General features: G+C 46.9%; 1 non-coding gene across 1 annotated transcript; it reads right to left on the reverse strand.

The window, feature by feature from the left end:
- Window positions 1-5,386: 5,386 nt before the first annotated feature.
- LOC146195275 (U5 spliceosomal RNA) lies at window positions 5,387-5,509 on the reverse strand. Its single transcript, XR_014706277.1, has one exon. It is a non-coding gene; the product is annotated as a U5 spliceosomal RNA (small nuclear RNA).
- Window positions 5,510-7,913: the final 2,404 nt, after the last annotated feature.

The raw sequence follows: 7,913 nt of genomic DNA on the forward strand, positions 1-7,913 counted from the left end.
TGTATTTTATATTCATCTCCATTTCTATCCCCCCCCCCCCTGAATACCATCGTTATCAGAGGGTCCTTCAGGGCTTTTTGATAAGTAGAACAGTTAACCAAAGTAGGCAAATCTAGTTAGCATGCAGACGTAGACTGGAAACCTACTTCTGTGCAGGAGATAGGGATTAGAAAAACACTTTACAAACAGCTTGTATTTAGAACTTTATTGTATACAGACGACTAGTGCTCCTGTAACAGGTACACTACATAGCCCCATTACTGCAGAATAAGTAGAGAGGGTAAAGTGATTGTACTTGACAATCACTGTACACTTCACTGTAATGCTGAACACTCAGAGGGACATGCAGGCCCTGTGCTGAAACACTGGTAGTCATTAAAGGCCATAACACCATAAAGGGGTAGACACTAGTTTTCATTGACTTCTTTTATTTTGGATAATGCATGGTACAGAAAGACAAAGGTTATTTCTGAAAGGTAAGCATGAGTCACCAGATTCGAGTTTGTGTGTGGCTGGTTAATAATATAAAGCATCTATTTTCAGTTTCAGGCTAAGCTGCCAAATGGTGGTTGCAGCATCAGGGGGAAGTAGACAGTGTCAGCCATACAAATATCATTTGAGTACAATGCTGGAGTAAATCGTAGGTGCTGCACTGTTATAAAAGAAAAGAAGAGAAATCAGGAAAGACGTTCAACTTGGTTAAGTGTCTTCAGCTGAAAGCTGTTTGAGGAGGTCCAGGTTGAGTGGTCACTCCAGCTCTAGCACCCGGTCTTCTTTCGAGGTTCCTGCACACAGATAAAAATATGTTGCCTGAAGACACACTTCATGCTTAACCAAACTGCGCGAAGTGCAATAGTTTAAGTGACAGAAGGAGAATCTGTGGCACAATAAGGGTCGGCTACCCAACAGTGCCAAGCAGTTGAGGACAACAGCCAACTGAGGAACACAAGAGCTCTGTATAAGACAATCAAAGATATCAACGGAAGCTTTTCTGCTAAGCTGGGCGTGATAAAGAACAAACGAGGCAGGGTCCTCACTGAAGCGTCAAAGATAAAGAAGAGGTGGCGAGAATACACAGAACTGTACAAGGAAGACCCGGATGTGCAAACCCAACATAAAACGGTTGTGATCACTGATCTCGAGCCAGGCATCCTGAATAGTGAAGTTGAATGGCCCTTAGCCAGGCTTGCTAAGACCAAAGCTAGCACAATTGATGGCATTCCAGCTGAGTTGCTTCAAAACCTTAACCAAGGAGCTGTTAAAATTCTGTATAACATATGTCAGCAAATTTGGACAACTTTGCAGTGGCCACAGGATTGGAGGAGGTCAGTTTACATCCCCATTCCAAAGAAAGGCAGTGCCAAAGCTTGTTCCAACTACTGCATGATCGCGCTTATTTCGCATGCTAGCAAGGTGATGTTGAAAATCCTCCAAGGTAGGTTGCGGCAGTATGTGGATCGGGAGCTTCCGGACGTGCAAGCTGGGTTTTGCAAGGGAAGAGGAACGAGAGACCAGATTGCAAACCTTCGCTGGATCATGGAAAAAGCAAGAGAGTTCCAGAAACACATCTACTTCTGCTTTATTGATTATGCGAAAGCGTTTGACTGCGTAGATCATTGTGGCAAGCTCTCCAAGAGATAGGAGTTCCAATTCACCTCATCTGGCTCCTCAGGAACCTGTATGAAGGACAAGAGGCCACATTCAGAACTGAGCATGGTCTTACTGATGGGTTCCTGATTGAAAAAGGAGCGAGACAAGGCTGCGTACTGTCGCCCTGCCTATTTAACCTATATGCTGAGATGAGGAAGGCCAGTCTGGACGAGTCTTCAGCTGGAGCGAATATTGCTGGAAAACTTATCAACAACCTTAGATATGCGGATGATACCACTTTAATGACAGAAAGTAAAGTGGAACTCAAGAGTCTTCTGATGCGCGTACAAGAAGAGAGTGAGAAGTTTGGGCTTAAACTGAACATTAAAAAGACAAAGATCATGGCGTCTTGCCCTATCAAGTCCTGGAGCATCAAGGGACAAGAAGTGGAAGCCGTGACAGATTTTCTCTTCCTGGGCTCCAAGATCATCCTGCAATGTGACTGCAGCCATGAAATTGGGAGACGCCTGCTTTTGGGAAAGAGAGCCATGGCTATCCATGACCGCTAGTAAAGAGTAGAGACATCAGACTGCCAACCAAGATCCAACTCATGCTATGGTCTTTCCAGTTGTGATGTATGGATGCGAGAGTCGGACTGTGATGAAGGCTGACCGCCGAAGAATTGACGCATTGGAATTGTGGTGCTGGCGGAGACTCTTGAAAGTTCCTTGGACTGCCAGAAGATCAAATCAGTCGATATTGTCGACCATAAACCCTGACTGCTCATTGGAGGGTCAAATTCTAAAGTTACAGCTTAGCTACTTTGGTCATCTGATGAGAAGAGAGGAGTCGCTGGAGAAAGCTTTGATCTTGGGAAAGGTTGAGGGTTACCGGAGAAGGGGTAGGCAGCGAATGCGATGGTTAGATGGCATCCTCACAAGCCATCACAAGCGCAGCACACCGATACGGCTGTTCAGGTGAAAAAGGGCGAATGAAAACTTTGCACCTCATAATTTTCATGCACGTCACAGCTACTGCGTGATCGAGCTGAATGTATTAACCTGATGTCGGCGGGGTCAGCTCATCAGCCATGCTGTTTTCCAGTGCCTGCAAAGGCATGTCTGCATGAACAAGAGTACATTGTTGACATTGCAATGAATGAAGAGTTAGTTCCAAGCTTGAAGAATTATTATTATTTAAAGAAAATCCTAATGTTCAGTATTCATATCGTGCACTGGACACTAAAAGATCTCATATGCTGATACTGAATGCATGTTCTGGGCAATCACAAGCGCAGCACACTGATATGGCTGTTCAGGTGTAAAAGGCCGAATGAAAACTTTGCACCTCATAATTTTCATGCACGTCACAGCTACTGCGTGATCGAGCTGAATGTATTAACCTATTGTCGGTGGGGACAGCTCATCAGCCATGCTGTTTTTCAGTACCTAAAAAGGCATGTCTGCATGAACAAGAGTACACTATTGGTATCCCAATGAATGGAGAGTTAAGAGCAATACAAGCTTGAAAATTCCAAATGGTTCGCTCACCAGAAAAGATGGTAGGCACAACATCTGGCTTGAGTCGTTTCCTTCCATTGAAGTAGGACCACTCAAACTGGTCTGCTGTGAAATGATCCTGCATAGGATTATGTGCAGAAGAAAACATGTACGAACACTGTTGACTAGATTTGTATTTAAAAAAGGTCGATGTGCAACAGGTGACGCAGAGTGCAATCATGGTTCGTTTGTGGGGTTTAACGTCTCAAAGGGACTCAGGTTATGAGAGACGCGACAGTGCAATCATGAATTCATGACAATTTTCTATGACCCCGCAATGGAAGTGTGCAAAGAATAGCAGTAATCATGCATTACCACATTCCGCGCAATTTTCCACCGTTCCCGCTGGCGAATTTACGATCAGAATTTTAACCGCAGCTTCGCGGTGACAATAACGGAGTACACAGTGGCGAATGAACGGCAACAACCACACGCAACGGAACCGCAAGTAAGAAAATCGAGACATTAAAATTACGGAAAGGATGCAGTTTATACCTGTTAAAACCACAGCCGGCCAGAGAAAAAGCCAGCACAACAGATAGTTTTCGTGCAAGTTATGAATCGCGTTGTTTAGTTACTTTCAGAAGTACATTAGCTTCGCGTTAAATTCTGCACTTCACTGTTTTTCGTGACCCGGCGATACTAGAGTGAAAACAGACTTACATTAGTGGAAGTTAGGGGGAAATATAAGGAAGGCCAGTAAAATATTTCATGGGAAGTAATAACGTGGTTCCCGAAACAATGAGGTGACAGTCGGTAAAAGCAGATGTAGCATTATATACCGCCAGCATATTATACTGCAAGAGCTGGTGTCTTACACCCAGAAAAAGAGCAGTTCTCGAATGCACCGCGAGCAATTCGAGCGATGAAGTCGGCAGATGCGCAAGCAAATTAACGTGTCTAGGGATCACCCAAAAGTTAATAAACAAAGCCACTTTACACAAAATAAGCGCAAAGGATGCATTCAGATGAAATGAAAAGAACTTACCTCGCATATTCGAGCTCCTTTCGGGGCTGTTTCACGCGGCCCATACTTAAAAGCCACTGTAGTTGCCGACGTAGGACTAACCTTCCGCAGGGCACTGAATAAAACACTTTGCCGCTTTCGGTGCGGTTTGTGCAGTTTGGCGCACTGCACCCCGTCATATTTGAAGAGAACGTTCTGCACTGCACAGCCATGCCATTAGAGCGCACAAAAAAGTTGGGAACACACTGTAGAAACCGATGCGACGACAGCTGACGGCACTGCAAGCGGCGAGAAAATTGTTTCGCCTGTAAAGTTGGCTCCTCCTGTTGCGATTAGCAAGTTCCTCCTTCGAATGGAACGTTTGACGTCATCGCCAAGGGCGGCGCAGGGATGCCAGTCGCGCAACTCTGCTCCCTAGGGAGCATATACAGGAACACTAAGATGGAGCGCCTCTCGGCTCCACCGTCGAGGGGTCGAGGTACTACCGAGCAGACGACGCGGACGCGCCGGCATCTAAAAAACCCTTCAGTATTGTTTCTTCGTGTGCATAAAAAGTCACTAAATACAGGACTGTCAACTACACGTAAATTGTGAAGATCGCCAGCCAATCTGAAGAGCTGCTACGAGGGATAACTGCGACACAAGCGAGTTTGTTCGCCCAACCACTGCTGCTGCCCGGTCGATCGCCAAACGTCTGCTCGCTCCGCTGCCGAATGTGCCACTCAAATCGAGCTTATGTTCATTCTAAGATGGCCTTCTCAGTACGCTGGTGATAAAATTCGAACCTTTATTACAGCGTCGGCCCGCTCCGAAGCGTGGTCCGCTGCCTCCGGTACGACACCGGCTAGGCCTAGCGACGACTAGGGCAAGCACGAATCGGTGGAGTTCGTCGCCCAGCGCGTCCGCGGGTGGTATCGTTGCCGAACGCTTCGTACGTGTGCAGGCATGCTGTTGTTGCACGAGTACAGTAGACAATCCTTCTGATAACATACATCGCTGTTTTGTCATTTCTTGTACGAGCGTAAATTTCTTTACGAGCGTGAATTCATGTGAAGTTGATCAAGCCAAGCAGTCTTCCGTCTCTGTTACGCGGCGACAGCTGCTGTGGGCGGAGCTTGATGGAGCTCGCTCGCCGGACGCACGGTGCTCCATGTGTCCCGGCTGGCACTACGGCGGCAGATCGCATGCGGCGATCGCTGCGGCATGCCAGTCAAGCTTTCGCACATGAGTATCTAGCTTAATGTCTTATTTTTGATTAACGAATTTGGCCTCACCCAACCGGGTAAGGCCTCACAAAAATTGGCCTATAGGCTCATTGGAGTGTCCCTCCCCACGGTAATCTTTAGTAAAAGGCGAAAGATTAGTACGTCGATTTGAGGAGAGACCTGAGCGATATATCAACAACGTTTCGCTCGCCACCCTATTACAGCCGTGCCGCTTACAGGTGTTAGTTGTATGTCCATGCTATGATTAGAGTACTGCCTAACTGCTTCGTAAAATGATTTCCTAACAAAGCATAAGCACTATTATATCTAATAAGCTTCTTCTGTTAGCAAATATTTACAAGATATTGCATAAATTCGGACCTTAGGCTCAACGCATTTCTGGAAACGCACACATTTTATGGTCCATGCACTGTGCGCGGCAATCGCCATCTAGTGACGGTAGCTAGAGGTGCACGCCGAGACGGCGCGCTGCTAGCGCCACCGCTAGCTGGGCGGCGCGGCGCACACATGAAGCACGGCGGGTCGCGTCTCGAGGGAGAGCGCGCTGCCGCCGCGAATTAAGGCCGGCATAACCCGTGTCCGGTCCCCCCCCCCCCCCCCCCCCCCGAGAATAACCCAAAGACCCCAACCAACCAACCAACCCCGCTGCTGCGTAAAACCCCTCTTTACTGCTGCGCCTCTGCTACCGCCGTTCACGCGCGAGGAAAACGCGCGCTCGCTCTTCGCTCCTGACATTTCACCCCTTATGGTTTATACAAAGACACCGTATTCAGCGTCTAAGATTTATCGTGTACGAGGAATAAAATATAGTAAGCACCGCACACGCGCGCACGCGCCTTTGCGCCGAGCACGGTCGAATGGAGAACTTTTGAACAGAAATAAATTTGGCTGTGGCTAATGGTCTTAAAGGTACGTCCGACGGACCCGGTGCGTTTTTCTTCGGGGTGCGACGGACGGATCCGGCAAATATTTGTCAGAGGTACGGAGGACGGACCCGGTCGCTGGGGTTCAAGTTTAACGTCCGACGGACCCTATGCATTTTTCTCCGGGATAGGCAAGGTAGATGGATGGAGATGGGCCTTTTGGACTTGGGATACGTCGGAAAAGCCAGATGTGTAGATTGTAGTGTTGTAGCATCCCTTTTTATTTTTATTTTTTTTTCTTTCGCCATCTTCGGAAGGACGCTAGCGTTGCTGTGTTGAAAATATAATGGTTACTTGGTAGCGATAGCCAAATGTAGCCAAATCGAAGTTGATACGAGGTGTGCGAGATCCAAGTAGTCCAAGCACGGTGGATCCAAGCATACGTGAAATGTGAAATTACGAGGAACAAATAGTGCCTGAAATGGGTGATTGACTACGTGATGGCATTATGATAGATTTACGTGAGTGCAAGCACGACCAGAGCGCAAGCGCATGTAATCGCGGTGTTGACGGCCAGCCCGAGGCCCGCACGCCCGCTCATTTGGTCCTCGTTAATGTGGATTATCGTCTACGACGATAGTTATGTAGTTTTGATTCTTCAAAGTTTCCTCACTTCAATCTTGCGATGAGATGCGTCACGTAACGCGTCATACAAGCGGCGCTGAGAAAGCTGGGTACCGCCGATGTGTCTCTAGCCCAAGCATCGCGTCATCCTTGTTTGTTGTGCGAATGGAGGTGTACGCGCCGGGTTCTGCTTTCCGTGAGATGCTGTGATGTCCGTGCTACTTCGTAACGAAAGTGCTGTGTGAGACTAAGAGAGTGCCGTGATGATGTGATGCGTGCGCCGATGTCCGCACAGACGACAGCGTGTACATTTATGATCACCGATGTTCCGAGTGCATTCCAGTGTTTATTAGGTGCAGTGGTAAGTCCAAAACGTGGCGTAAAGAGATCCACACGCACAGCGCGCGACTGTCAGGTGACAATAAGTCATCGACGTGTTATCAGACTGCACTACAGAGCTCAAAACTCGGAAAATGTGGTGTTTCAAAAAAGTACCCCCATTGTTTACATTAGTGCGTTTTGAAGCCTCGAAAAAAAAAATTAAAAGCAATATTTTAACCTAGCCTTGCACAAAGTTGTTGGGAATGCACATGATACAGTTTTTGCATGTTGGAGTAGACAGAAAAATAAGTGCCCAGCCCACACTGTTGAGATATTACAGGTGAAATGGTTCAGGCTTCTGGGAAATATTAGCTGCCTGGCACAGCATCTTCCTAAATGTTCAGGCTTTGTACTATTGTTGAAGGCCACTTTATCATTAATAAACGAACGAATATGGTTTATGTGGTAATGGCTAGTGCTTTTTCAATGTATTATGTTCTTTTTGTTAGTTTTTACCTTAATTTCTTTTGCTTTTTGGTGCTAGAGAAACACGAATGGTTCACTTTTAAACTTCTCAGTCCAAAGCTGAACATGAATATCTACCATGCATATGACAGCTGAAATGCAGGGCCAGTATTCCGCATTGTTATTGAAATGTCGCTATCTCACGTAACCTCGAGTCATCTGATTGGTTGAAACGCTGGAACCGGGCGGTGCCACTACGGAACCTGAAGAGGTAGCAAATACATGTTCCGGCGTTTCC

This window comes from Amblyomma maculatum, chromosome 3 (genome assembly GCF_055883805.1).
Source record: "Amblyomma maculatum isolate TAMU_Amacu chromosome 3, ASM5588380v1, whole genome shotgun sequence".
Classification (NCBI taxonomy): domain Eukaryota; kingdom Metazoa; phylum Arthropoda; class Arachnida; order Ixodida; family Ixodidae; genus Amblyomma; species Amblyomma maculatum.